A 15,133-nucleotide genomic window follows, 5' to 3' on the forward strand; every position below is an offset into this window, starting at 1 on the left:
AATAAAATAAATAGTTAAAAATAAAAAATAAAATACATGTATAATTGAAGTGTATGGCAGTAACACAAAAAGTTAAAGGGTGGAGTAAAAATGTTCTGAGTATTAGGATTGTTGGTGAAGTGGTAATTTCTCATTTACATGAAATTTTAGCAAGTCAAGGTTGTATCATGATATCTAGGGCACTAGTTCTCAAACATCTTAAAAACTGAGGGTCCTCCACCAAACACCACAGTAATTATCACTGTAGACAACATCATCCACCGATATGTGCTAAAATTAGAGAGTGAATGTTTGAAGCAAAATAGCCGAGTATCTCCTGCCCCCCACCCCCCCACTTCCAAGCTACTTAATAACTACAAAAGGAAGAGCGTAACTTTAGAGAAATCCATCAAAACCCACTTCAACTAAAGTTAATAGAGGGAAAAACAAAATTTTTAAAAGTTGGCTTGAAGAGAGAAAAGAGGTTGTTAAATGGGTCAAAAGGGAAGTAAATTGTAAGATGAAAGATATAAACCGTAAAATTTCAGTACTTACATTAAATGTAATTAGACTAATACTGCCTTAAAAGCAAAGTTGATCAAGATTGAATTTTAAAAAAGCTAAGCCCCCTTTGGTGCTACTTCCAACAAACACCCCTTTAATGAAAAGAAAGAATTAAAAATAAAATGATGGAGAAAGATACCATTCAAATGTTAGCCACAGGAAACTTGATATTAAAATATCAGACAGTTCAGTTCAGTTCAGGCACTCAGTCGTGTCCAACTCTTTGCGACCCCATGAACCACAGCACACCAGGCCTCCCTGTCTATCACCAACTGCTGGAGTCTACCCAAACCCATGTCCATCCAACCATCTCATCCTCTGTCATTCCCTTCTCCTGCTCTCACTCTTTCCCAACATCAGGGTCTTTTCAAATGAGTCAGCTCTTCACATCAGGTGGCCAAAATACTGGAGTTTCAGCTTCAACATCAGTCCTTCCACTGAACACCCAGGACTGATCTCCTTTAGGATGGACTGGTTGGATCTCCTTGCAGTCCAAAGGACTCTCAAGAGTCTTCTCCAACACCACAGTTCAAAAGCATCAATTCTTCGGCACTCTCACATCCATACATGACCATTGGAAAAACCATAGCCTTGACTAGACAGACCTTTGTGGACAAAGTAATGTCTCTGCTTTTGAATATGCCATCTAGGTTGGTCATAACTTTCCTTCCAAGGAGTAAGCGTCTTTTAATTTCATGGCTGCAATCACCATCTGCAGTGATTTTGGAACCCAAGAAAATAAAGTCAGCCACTGTTTCTGCCATCTATGGGGTCGCACAGAGTTGGACACGACTGAAGCGACTTAGCAACTGTTTCTCCATCTATTTGCCATGAGGTGATGGGACCGGATGCCATTATCTTAGTTTTCTGAATGTTGAACCTGGAATGCAAAAGTAGGAAGTTAAGAAACACCTGGTGTAATAGGCAAATTTGGCCTTGGAGTACAGAATGAAGCCGGGCAAAGGCTAATAGAGTTCTGCCAAGAGAGTGCACTGGTCATAGCAAATACTCTCTTCCAACAACACAAGAGAAGACTCTACACATGGACATCACCAGATGGTCAACACTGAAATCAGATTGATTATATTCTTTGCAGTCAAAGATGGAGAAGCTCTATACAGTCAGCAAAAACAAGACCGGGAGCTGACAGTGGCTGAACTCCTTATTGCCAAATTCAGACTAAAATTAAAGAAAGTGGGGAAAACCACTAGACCATTCAGGTATGACCTAAATCAAATCCCTTATGACTGTACAGTGGAAGTGAAAAATAGATTTAAGGTACTAGATCTGATAGAGTGCTTGATGAACTATGGACAGAGGTTTGTGACATTGTACAGGAGACAGGAATGAAGACCATCCCCAAGAAAAAGAAATGCAAAAAAGTAAAATGTCTGTCTGAGGAGGCCTTACAAATAGCTGTGAAAAGAAGAGAAGTGAAAAGCAAAGGAGAAAAGGAAAGATATACCCCTTTGAATACAGAGTTCCAAAAAATAGCAAGGAAAGATAAGAAAGCCTTCCTCAGCGATCAATGCAAAGAAATAGAGGAAAACAATAGAATGGGAAAGATTAGAGATCTCTTGAAGAAAATTAGAGATACCAAGGGAACATTTCATGCAAAGATGGGCTCAATAAAGGACAGAAATGGTATGGACTTAACAGAAGCAGAAGATATTAAGAAGAGGTGGCAACAATACGCAGAAGAACTGTACAAAAAAGATCTTCACGACCCAGATAATCACGATGGTGTGATCACTCACACTTACCTAGAGCCAGACATCCTGGAATGTGAAGTGACGTGGGCCTTAGGAAGCATCACTACGAACAAAGCTAGTGGAGGTGATGAATTCCAGTTGAATATTTCAAATCCTAAAAGATGATGCTGTGAAAGCGCTGCACTCAATATGTCAGCAGATTTGGAAAACTCAGCAGTGGCCACAGGACTGGAAAAGGTCAGTTTTCATTCCAATCCCAAAGAAAGGCAATGCCAAAGAATGCTTAAACTACCGCACAGTTGTACTCATCTCATACTCTGGTAAAGTAATGCTCAAAATTCTCCAAGCCAGGCTTCAGCAATACATGAACCATGAACTTCCAGATGTTCAAGCTGGTTTTAGAAAAGGCAGAGGAACCAGAGATCACATTGCCAACATCCGCTGGATCATCAAAAAAGCAAGAGAGTTTCAGGATAACATCTATTTCTGCTTTATTGAATATGCCAAAACCTTTGTGTGGATCACAATAAACTGTGGAAAATTCTGAAGGAGATGGGAATACCAGACCACCTGACCTGCCCCTTGAGAAACCTGTATGCGGGTCAGGAAGCAATAGTTAGAACTGGACATGGAACAACAGACTGGTTCTGAATTGGGAAAGGAGTACGTCAAGGCTGTATATTGTCGCCCTGCTTATTTAACTTATGTACAGAGTACATCATGAGAAACGCTGGGCTGGAAGAAGCACAAGCTGGAATCAAGATTGCTGTGAGAAATATCAATAACCTCAGATATGCAGATGACACCACCCTCATGGCAGAAAATGAAGAAGAACTAAAGAGCCTCCTGATGAAAGTGAAAGAGGAGAGTGAAAAAGTTGGCTTAAGGCTTAACATTCAGAAAATATCAGACACGATAGACTTAAAAGTCACGTGAGAAAGAAATTTCAGAATGGTCCACCACCAGGAAGATTTAATAATTCTAAGTATATCTGTCCCTGATAACATAGTCTCAATATGCACAAAGCAAAAACGGACAGATTAAAAGGAGAACTAGACAAATCTTATCATAATGGAAAGTTTTAAAAGATTACCCTCAATACTTGATGGTACAAACAGACAAAACAGTCAGGATTGTAGCAACACAGTGAACAGAATTTTCATATTGCATATATGTAAATATACCATATTTATAGCCTTCCCTGTAGTACAGTGGATAGGAATCTGCCTGCCAGTACAGGGGACTCAGGTCCAATCTCCGGTCCAGGAAGATCCCACATGCTGCGGAACAGCTAAACCCGTGTACCATAACTAAATGGTTCTGTGCTCTAGAGCCACTGCTCCACAAGAGAAGCCACTACAATGAGATGCCCGCACACCACAACGAATGGTAGCAGCTAGAGAAAGCCCATGCATAGCAATGAAGACCCAGCACAGCCAAAACTAATTAATAAATAAAAAAATAAATATACCATATTTATATAGTTTTATATAAATAGTATACATACATAGATATAAAGACTGTTCCCAATAAAGACAGTAAATATACAGAAAGATGTTCAACCTCATTGAGGTTGTCAATAGAGAAATGGAAATTAAAATCAGAATGAGATAAAAACTAAGAACTTCGGTGTGGGATGTACTTTTGGCCTAAGTATCAGTTGCAAGTCACTTAGGAAACTGTTGGCAGCATCTGTTAAAGCTGATAATACACATACCCCATATGGTCCAGCCGTTCCCCTCTGAAATATATGCATAAGGATCTTAATAGCAGTACTAATTAGATTGTTTGTTGTTCAAAACTGGAAACAGATAAATTGTGGTTCATTCTTACCCTATATAAGAATAGTACATAGCAGTTAGAATGAACCAGGGCTGAGGGCAATGGCGAGGATGAATCTCTCAAGCATAATATTGAGTGGAAGAAATCCTTTGTAAAAGGATGCTTTCTGTGTTATTCCATTTATATAAAGTTCAAAACTAAGTGATCTTGACCAGTGGTATTAGAAGTTAAGCGGCAGCTGTGGGGGGAGCAGGGGGGACACCCCTGAAGCTGTTCTGGCTCTGATCTGAGTGGTAGTTACCTGGACGTCTCACTGGGTGAAAATTCATTAAGCTGTACGCTTAACATTTGCATGCTTTTCTGTATGTTTATAGAACCCAAAGAAATGTTTACTTAAAGCTACAGTGAGACCATCTTTTTTCCTTTCAGAATGACAAAGATAAAAGGCCTTGGTAAGATCATATAGGCAAAGTTGTGGGAAACAGACACGTGCACACTGCTGGGAATGTAAGTGGAAATAACCTCTGCTAAGGGCAGTTTGTCAGTGTTTATCAAAATTAAAACTTCGCGTATCTGAAGATCCCCTGGAGAATGCAATGGCTACTTCCAGGGACATACTTGCAAATGTACAAGGCCTTATATTGGGACTTCATAACAGTAAAAGTTCACTAAGGGCCAAGTTAAGTTATGGTACATCTGTGTGACAGAATACCTCATAGTCGTTAAAATAGAGTGGGAGGGCTCTACAAATACTGACAGTATGGAATGTGCTCTGAAATATAGCAAGGTATAAAGCAGTATTTGTAACATTCTATTATTTGTATTAGAAATAATTATGTGTGAATATAAATATTAGTATATACATACGCATGCAGTCATGTATGGATGTGAGAGTTGGACCATAAAGAAGGCTGAGCCCTTTAGATTGATGCTTTTGAACTGTGGTGTTGGAGAAGGCTCTTGAGAGTCCCTTGGACTACAAGGAGATCAAACCTGTCAATCCTAAAGGAAATCAGTCTTGAATATTCATTGGAAGGACTGATGCTGAAGCTGAAATTCCAATACTTTGGCCACCTGATTTGAAAAACTGGCTCATTAGAAAAGACCCTGATGCTGGGAAAGATTGAGGGCAGAAGGAGAAGGGGACAACAGAGGAAGAGATGGTTGGATGGCATCACTGACTCAATGGACACGAGTTTGAGCAAGCTCCAGGAGATGGTGAGGGACAGGGAAGTCTGATGTGCTGTAGTCCATGGGGTTGCAAAGAGTTGGACACAACTGAGCGACTGAACAACAAGAACATATACACGTGTAACATACGAAATATAAGAAAAAGTGAAAGTGATAGTCACTCAGTCATGTCCACAACTCTTTGCAGCCCCATGGACTGCAGCCTGCAAGGCTCCTCTGTTCATGAAATTCTCTAGGCGAGAATACTAGAGTGGGTTGCTATTCCCTTCTCCAGGGGATCTTCCGGATTCAGGGATTGAACCCACGTCTCCTGCATCGGATTCTTTACCATCTGAGCCACCAGGGAATTTCCCTATATATAAAATATATGAATATATGAAAGCAATTTCATACTCATGGACTACCTATAAAAGGTGTATAAGAAGCTAGGAGTAGTGGTGGCCTCTGGAAGAGATAACTAGTTGGCCTGGTGGCAGGAGTGGGAAGGAGACTTAACTTCTCATATAGCCTTTTGCATCTTTAGAATACAGAATTGGACTATGGGGATATAACTGGGGCTTCCCAGGTGGTGCAGTGGTAAAGAATCCGCCTGCCGGTGTCAGGAGACACAGGGGACATGGGTTTGATCCCTGGATCAGGATGATGCCCTGGAGAAGGAAATAGCAACCCATTCCAGTATTTTTGGCCTGGGAAATCTCATGGACAGAGGAGCCTGGTAGGCTACAGGGCATAGGGTTGCAGAATCGGATAGGACTGAGCAACTGAACACACACATACAGACACATGAGAATATATCTATTAAATATTAATTTTCGAAATAATTGTTCAAAATCCCCTTAGAAAGATGTGATGCAGGAGACCGGTGTCTTACCTTTCAGTAGGTCCAATACAGCCTCATTTTTCTTCACAGTGAAACAGATCTTCGGTTTAACGGCAGATGATATGATTGGCTTCGCATAGGAGTCCCCAGTTTTATGGGGAGAACACTTTGCAGCACGGTGCTCAGGCCGCCCGGGTGTGGGAATGAACTGATGAATGGATAGTAAATTCAGACCTCCTGTCTCGTGTTCACTTGAAGACTCAACACTCGTTGAATGAAAGGGTGGGCCTCTCTATACTATTGATAATGTAATTTTTCCTTCCCTCCTTCCTTCAGAACAAGGATAAGTCAAATTCAGATTAAGTTAAAAGTGATGCAACACTGCTTCCTTTCGTACTTTTAAAAAATGTACTCGTCTGATGCTATGAATATAACATCTGCTTTTTTATGTCTTAATGTATTGAAAGCATTTTCTCATGCCATCACAAATTGTTCATATGACTGTGAACGTTTGAATAGTATTACATTACTCAAATGTGTGATAATTTGCCTAATCATTCCTCTTTGGGCATTTATGTTGTTTAAATTTTTGGTTATTATTCAAAAATGGCAACAAGCCACCTTTGTATATTAGTCTAATACTACATTATTTTATTATTTCTTAGGAGTAAAATAGTTGTCAAAGGTTGTGAATATTTTTAAATACTCTTGAGATAGAGTGCTGAGTCGTCTTCCAAGAACTGCTGGGTTTGCTCTTCCATAGCACCCTTGCCAGCTTTGGGAATTCTCATGCAAAAAGGTCATTTTTAATTTGAAAAAACTCAGTCTTAATCATTTTAGCAGTACATTGACTGATACGCTTTTCTTTATTTTCCATGTTTTCTGTAGTTGAAGTGTTATCTTTATCAATAGGTAGATGTAACTGTATATTAAATGTCATCTGTCTATATATTATAATATTACAGATAGTATATTATAGATAGGAGACAGCCAAAATACTCATCCAATATAAGAAATTGGGGGGAAGAGGAAAGCTGCCATTTCACAGGTAGGAAAGGTGAGGTCACCACTCTCACACATTGCCTAGCAAAGTAAGCACTCAAATATTTATGGATATGGTTGAGTGTGTGTGTGTGCTAAGTCGCTTATGGTTGAGTACTTAATATTTTTCACTAATAATGAACTACACTAATAATGTAGTGTAGAACTACACTAATAACATTAACAGTAGTAACCAATACCAGATTCATTTGAGCTACACATAGGTGGTGACAAAGTAATGTATTGACCCATTAGAACATAACATGTTTTAATGTGTTCATATCAGATTAATATGAGGACTTAAAAAAATCTGATAGCTGCATGGTAATTTAAAACTCTAGGAAACAACTTGAATGGCAAATAATAAACCTTTCTGATCATATGTTTATGATTCAAGATGTAAAAGAAAACCCCAGGTGAACATTGAACTTTTGTAGCATTCAGCTGAGTGACAGAGTGTACCCTCGGTGCATGAAACTCTTGTGACAGGGTTTTCTTTAAGGAACTCCTTAAAGTCTCCACCTTGGTTTGCGCCCCACAGTACAATTGTTTCCCAAATCAGGCTGTTTCGAGTAACATATGAAACAGCGTATGGCTATCCCTCCCATCCCAAAGCAAATGTTTGTTTTGTTGCAGCGATGGAAACATTTCCATTGGTAAAGCAAATATTTAGAGCTGAAAGAAACATTTGGGCAGCCAGGATGTGTCAAAATAGAACAGATGCCTGCCTTTCAAAAAATACAATTAAAAGAAAAAAGAAAGCCACCTTGTACTTGACTGCTGGCGTTACAGCCACAGTGGGTTATGCAAGAAATTAGATGCTGTAAATGTCATTCTAATCTGATCTTCTCGGCACATCTCTGCACCTTCTTCTTCCTTGGCTTTTCTCTTCCAGAAAATGGGGATAATCATTCCAAGTGATTTTGTTCACAATTAAGTTTCCTTTTTCCCTCCAAATATTTTCTTTGTTCTTAAAAATTAATTTATTCTTTTGAGTCAGAAATATATTCACATGGAACAACGATACACAGTGAAAAGGCTGCCTTCAGTCTATGTCCCCAGCTAGTCTCCTCTCCACCTGGGACCAGCGTTACCTGTTTCTCATCTATCTTTATTTTATGCTTATACACATGACTAAACAGATGTGTTTGTGTGTGTGCATACTTCTATTCTTTTTTTAAAAAAACATAGAGGTTCCATTCACCCTTCATCTAGTTTTCCCCATGTTCCATTTATCCTTTGAGACGGTTGGTTCTAAGAGTTTGCTTGTTTAAAATGCACTGTGTCAGGTAGCAGAGTGGGGAGCAGGCAGGTCAGGCTGCACTTGCTCCATCCCTCCAGGGCGGTAAGAAGAGCTCTGTGTTGGGCATCTGGTTCTGCCCTGGGTCTCACCATCACTGGCAGTCAGTGCCCCCTCTCCCTGCTCTATTCTCTCCACCTGTAAAACAGAAGGAAAGGAAAAGAAAAAGAACAGGTTAGATGAACTTCAACTTTTCTTCCAGATCTAAATTACTTTGGTCATCAAAGGTGAAGTTCTCTTTTTCTTTTAAACAAACTTCACTTCCTCTTTTAAAAGGAGTGGAAGAGTCAAGGATGGTTAAAGGTGTTTATTAACTTGGCCTTCCTATCTATGCACAAACATACATCTGGCCTCCTTGGCCTTCGGTGTTCAAGTAACAGTGATCCCTGATATTCCTGCTCCTCAGTCCTTAAGACGTACTTCCTCCCCGGGACTTGTTCACTGCACAGTGGGAAGGGCTGGCTTCCCAGCCTGTTGCCAGGAACCTGCAGGGTTAGCTGCTGCTGTCCAGCACAGCCAGCAGCAATGTTTGTCGGGCTTTGGAATTGATGATCATATATGAGAAGCAACCCCTGTTTTTGTTTTTAATTTAGCAGAGAGGGATTAAGAGGGAAAAAAGGCAAAGCCTTTAGAGGCTGGATCTAAAAATAGACATCATAGATGCTGATTGGAAACCCTCCCAGTCTTTCATACGAGAGATCTCAATTTGTGTTACACAGAGGGGCAGCTCACGTCTGTCTTGTTCACCAGTTATACTGCTCCCCAGAGAAGCTCAATAAATTTTACAGGGAAGTTTCCTCCTTATGCGGAAGGAGCTTAAGCTCAGCGACTGGTGTGGCTGAAATAATTTAGGGGTCCAAGGGAATCCGTCCACCTTGTAGAGTAATGTAACAAAAGTAAATGTGCAGAAACTTTTGATCTTGGTTGATTTGGCCATGTCATCAGTGGTGCTGGGCTCTGGCTCCTATGACCCCAACCTGTCTGATCTGGAATAAAACTGCTCCCCAGAACTTGCATTTAGTTCTGCTGCTAAAATGACCCTCTGCCTGATTCACTGGCAGTGGTTGTGGAGCTTGCCTTCTGGGGTTCTGCCGTTTCCACCACTAGTCCTTTGAAACCTCTGAACTTGGCTGAGTTTTTATGTTTCCCTTTTGCCTCTCTGAGCGGCACAAAGAGCCTCTCTCAGGGACATTAAGAAAGCAGAGCTGCCGTCTCTGCTTAGACTGATGGTGGACCAAGCCTGGCGGGCTCCTCAGTCTCTGATCTAGCGGCGCAGTAGCTTTTTGCACTGGCTTTTTACTCAGTGATTTATACTTGGAGACGTGGCTGGGTGATAGCCAGTGTCCTTTTGTCTTTGTGTTTACTTTTCTTGCACATTTAATGTATTTAAAGGATATATTGTCTTTATGGTTCACTGGGATAAAGGAGGGGATTGGTGCAAGTTTTAATGAGAGGTCCCTGGCTCTCTGTGTTGAGATGAGAATTATATTCTTGGTTAGATATCTTTCTTTCCATAGGTGGCAGGAGGCACTGTTTTGCTGCTTTTGGAAATAGCATTTCTGCCTAACGATTTTTAGAAGGATACTGAGGACATTCAATTTCAAGGCATCCTCAGCAACTTTTCCTCCTGTTGTTTAAACTTTGCTTATTTAAGGAGAGGTGACACTATTGTGTCTTGTTCTTGAATTTACATATCAATACGAAAAGAGTGCAGACTGGCCCCACCATCAGATCAATTTTTATAAAAACTCTTTCCATTCAGAGTAATGCTGTTTGAAACTAGTTTTCTTAAAAACTGTTTTTTTGCTGCTTGGGAAGAGTTAATCAGCGGAGGAGAAAGCATTTGGCTTATTTGCTTAATATTTTAACCAAGTGAATTAGACAGGTTGGGGGGCTGGGGGGAGGGAATAAGAAAGTGGGGGGGAGGCCCCATAAACAAGGTGATATATAATATTTTTTTTGTTCTCCTTTTAAATAAATACCGATCAGCTTTATGTTCAGAGACAATAGGAGCCGTTGGCTTAAATTTGCAGTTTACTGTATTTATGGCTGTAATATCAAGGTGCTGCCGTCGTAATTTCATGCCCCAATGAGAAGAGCAAGGTCGAAGCAAATGCTTCCATCGGCATCTGCTAACACACTAACTCATAAACAAGGCCCGGCTGGATCAGGTGGCACGGAATAATACAGGCTAATGAAATACAGCACAGCTTTCCATTACTGTTAGTTTTTACAGTGTCGTCATTACGTGTAATTTATGTTTAAAAAATTCAATTTTATACAAGGCACTGGGAAATAGGGGTCTACAGGTCATCCAACGACTTTTAGAGGCTCTGAGAGTCCTTATTGTACTCCACCATTCCAACAAAATGTTAATAAAATTAAAAAAAAAAAAAATGCTTTTCCCCCCTGTCTCCTCCCCTAACCTTTTCTGAGAGAGTTGATTTTTCTTTTAATTTGGGGAGTATTTTTAGCCAGCTGTCTTCTCTGCCTCATCTCCTCCCAGAGTGTGCCTGGGTAGATAACTAGTTGTGTTCTGAGAGAGGTGACCCTGTTCAGTTTCCCCGCATCCCAGATGAATCTCCCAAGTCCTGTAAATAGACTGAGATGAGGGAGGAAGACAGCCGAGTGGCCAGCCCATAACTGCTGCCCGTGGCCATTGGACCCCTGGCCCTGTTCCCTGATCCCTGTCAGACTCCACATTTTTATTATAAAACTCGAGCTGGGCCGAATGGTGCTGTCCGGCATTCATCACCTTGCTTATTTCCCAGCTATTCCCTACCCCTGCTGTCCCGGTGGTTGTTTGACCTGAGGATACAGAGAACAGTGCTGTCTGCTGTCCTCTTGTCTCTCTGCTTCCCCTGCATGGAGCCAGGCAGTGCCCAGCAGATCCTTATTCCGACAAAGTCTGGTTTTGTTTTGTTTGCATTTTAATAGAAACCTTTAAACAATTTTGTTTATCTTCTAAGGGATAAAAATAAGCAGGTGTGGCAGCCCTGAGGCCATTGACTTCAGTTGCTGCAGCTTTATTAATCAGCAGAATGTAGCTTGCTTGTTCTGTCCTTTTAAAAGAATCCCACCCTGCAGAAAGTGTTGGAAGAGAAGTCCCTGCGCAGTGTCTACATGGGGCTTCTCCAGGGAAAGGAAACCGTTCGGGGAGGTAGATTCCAGAGAACCGAACCCGAGAGGACTAGAAGTCCTCCTCACTCCTCCTCTACATCTGAGAGAGGCTCCCTCTGAATTCAGTGCAGTTTTGCAGATCAGACAGCTGGGGTCTTAAAGGTGAAATAACAAGAGGCGGGCATCCCGCTCTGCCTGCTCACCTTGGACAAGTCCCCTCATGTTCCTTTCTCCTCCTCTTAAGTAAAGCTAGCGAGGGGATGGGATAACTGAGCAGGACTTGCTTAGTTTTGCTCTCCGTCAATAACGGAGCTTAATTGTCATGTCACAGACTGGGGGAGGAGCTGGTAGCTCCTCAAATCGCTAGGTAGCAGAGGTGAAGACCCTGAGAGAGCATCAAAATGCAAAGTGCTAACGATATTAGGTCATGTCATTGACACCCCAGCTGAAAGGAAATGTTAGGCTTTCCTAAAATTGGTGAATTCTTCCAAAGGCAGCAGCTAAAGGATGACTTGAGGTGGGGTGGTGGGGGAGGAGGTCTGCCTGCCACAGGACGATGACACCCTTTTCTCCTGTCTGCTCTGCTCAGCCCTTGCTCAGTCCCTCTGCAGTTAGATTACTCCTTGCAGATAGCAATCAACTGGAAGGAAGTGTGTGTGTCTAATTTGCATGAGATTATTTAAAACAAAAAAAAAAAAGGTCTGCATTAGTCAGGGTGATGGTAAACAACGCAAAGAGATGCCTTTTATAATATAGCCTGTGTCTCAGCTTTCAGAGCCAAATATAATTCATTTACAATTGGCAGTTTCCTTTATTATTCCTTTTAACCTTTTGGATTCTGCAAGGTCTCTATCGAATCTCTCCACTGTTTGTCTCAGTGAGGGTGGGTGGAAACCCGGATGTCTTCTGTGTGGCCCCTGGGCAATGCCCCATCCATCCCTAAGGGCAGGGTCCTTTCAGCACCAGGAGCTGGTGACAGGGTAGGTAAGTGCTGTGTTCGGAGAGGAGTAACACTCCACCTCACCTCCAGCTCTGTGAGTCCCTGATGAATCACTTGAGTTCTGTAGAGTCAGTCTTCCCTAAGCTGGGAAACACTCCAGAGGAAAGGCACTAAGGGAAGCGTAGGCACCAGCCTGTGAGAGACCTTGGATTTATTTGATTAGAATATGAGGAGATGAGGTCGCTCTACCCTTGTCACTTGGTGGTGTTCAAAAAATTGTCCAGGTGACATTTGAAAGTAAGATCCAGGCGTTAAGTTCCCGTGTCATTTTGGTATAGCCGCATTCATTGGCTATTACCTGACCCTGATGCTGGGAAAGATTGAGAATAGGAGGAGAAGCAGGCGGCAGAGGATGAGATGGTTGAATGGCATGACCGACTCAACGGACATGAATTTGAGCGAACTCTGGGAGATAGTGGAGGACAGAGGAACCTGGTGTGCTGCAGTCCTGGGGTCTCAAAGAGTTGGGCACAACTTAGTGACTGAACAGCATAGACGGGGTGCTGGTGAGGGGAGTGGGGGAAGATAGATCAGTCCTCATATTTTAACAAAACTGAAGGCTTCAGGCATCATTTTGAAGTCTGCCTTTTGATGTGCTTTAACTCTGTGCCGTCATGGGAAGTCACCAGGCTGGAGACGGAGAGCCTGGGGTTTCATCTGCCATCACCAGGCTTTTACTACTAGGATTTGAGGCATAGTTTTCACCCTTCTTCAGCCTCAGTGCTTTTGTTTTTGTTTTTTGAGTCTGTCAAATAAGGTCGATGGTTCGGCTGATGGCCCAGCTCTGAAATTATATTGTTCATTGAGATTGTCAAAATGCTTCTCTTTTTTAAAAAAAAAAAAGAAAAATAATTCATTTTCTGTAACTAAATCAAAATCCTGCTTCTCCAGAGAACTGGGGATATCAGAACTCCAGCCAATGTAAATGTGACGCATCACATGATAAGGTCTCTGTGAAACTAGAGCTTGGAAGGAAGTGCTGATGCCCTTTAAGCCGTGGCTGCTCTTGTGGGCTTGGCTGCAATAATGCAGGGAACACGTTTTATTAGGAAAATAGGCTTCGTCAGAGCTCCAGGCCTGAGGGCAGGACCACGGGCAGGGAGTCCTGTCCCTTTAACCGGCCCCAGCTCCCAGCACCACAGCGCAGCCTGTAACTTGCCGTATATTTCCCCAGTGCTAAACATTATCGTACTTGTTTATATTTGAAAGAGCCGAAAGGGAAAATGAGAATGCAACCAAATGCTCCTTTTGGGAGAATTACCCTCATTTGCAGCCAGCGACTGACAGGACTCGCGAACCACCAGGTTTATAAAGTCCCGTCGTGAGCCAGCGACCAGCCGCTTGTGCTGATGCCGCAGGCGCCCTGTCTCTCTCGTGGCTGATAATGGGGGTGAAACCACTGATGATGGAGGTGAAACCATGTCCTTCCTACTGGAACCTGGAATGGGGCTCCCCTCCTAGCTGGAAGGACAGACGGGCAGTCAGCACCCGGGCTGGAGCCCGGGAGGCACTCGACTGGGGAAGCATGTTCTCTGTGTTTGCCCAGCTTGTCTGTCTCTCCTGCCCCTGTCCTTGGGAGGCCACCGCACAGAAAAAGACCTTTTGCAACAAGCTGGGGCCTTAGGGAGGAGGAACGTCCCCCGCCTGGCCCCACGTACTCAAATTCAACTCTTGTATTTGAGGGTGCCATGGCCTTCCCTGGTGGCTCAAACAGTAAAGAATCTGTCCTTAATGCAGGAGACCCGGGTTTGATCCCTAGGTCTGTAAGAGCCCTTGGAGAAGGTAATGGCAACCCACTCCAGCATTCTTGCCTGGAAAATTCCATGGGCAGAGGAGCCTGCGGAGCCTGGCAGGCTACATACAGTCCATGAGGTTGCAAAGAGTCAGACACAACTGAGTGACTGAACAACAATAAGCGCCAGTGAATGGTTCCTTTGCCCCCTGCCAGCCTCTCTTCTGCCCCTGACGTCAGCCTATTGAGAGGACACTGCACTTACTTGGGGGACCCAGCAGAACTGAGACGTCATGGAGGAGTGGCCTTGCCCATACTGGCTGGTGTGCTGGGGTGAAGAGGACAGGAGGCGCAGTGTTAAATGGGGAGGAACCTCAAGTGCTCAGTGCAGAGAGGAGAGATAGCCCAGGGCCATTTAGAGTCGTCCAGGTATTCTCCTTTGACCACTTGTGGTGGGGTGTGAGGAGTTTGAGGGGCAGCTGCAGCCAGCTCGCTTGCCAGCATGGTGCAGGGCAGCGCTGATCTTGGGCAGCGCTTGAGCATTAATATGCTCCGGCTATTAGCCCCTTGGCACAGAGTGCGGGGCCTCACACTTTGGAAGATGCTGATCCTTAGAACCTCCTTGTACTTCATCTACCCCCAGGGGCAGATAGACCATGCTGAGGGCCTCTAATGGGGAGCTGCTGAGCAGATGTGGCCACACTCTCAGCTCGAGTTTAAAAGCTCTGTGTGGCGGCAGGGCTGGATGCCGGCATTCCCAGAACAGCCAGAGTGCTTTGCAGACTAGCAGAGGCCTCCCACCTGTTTCTCCCACTGTTAGTGCCTGGAGTACTTCTCTGTGCAGGATCGCTTCCCCGACTGCCCTGTGGAACAATCTCACACCTATGTGCCA

General features: G+C 43.1%; 1 protein-coding gene across 3 annotated transcripts in view; it reads left to right on the forward strand.

Moving 5' to 3' along the window:
• PEX14 (peroxisomal biogenesis factor 14) overlaps positions 1-15,133 on the forward strand; it is a 149,042-nt gene that overhangs the window by 96,828 nt on the left and 37,081 nt on the right. The gene's annotated exons all lie outside the window — the stretch shown is intronic.

This window comes from Bubalus bubalis, chromosome 5 (genome assembly GCF_019923935.1).
Source record: "Bubalus bubalis isolate 160015118507 breed Murrah chromosome 5, NDDB_SH_1, whole genome shotgun sequence".
Taxonomy (NCBI): Eukaryota; Metazoa; Chordata; class Mammalia; order Artiodactyla; family Bovidae; genus Bubalus; species Bubalus bubalis.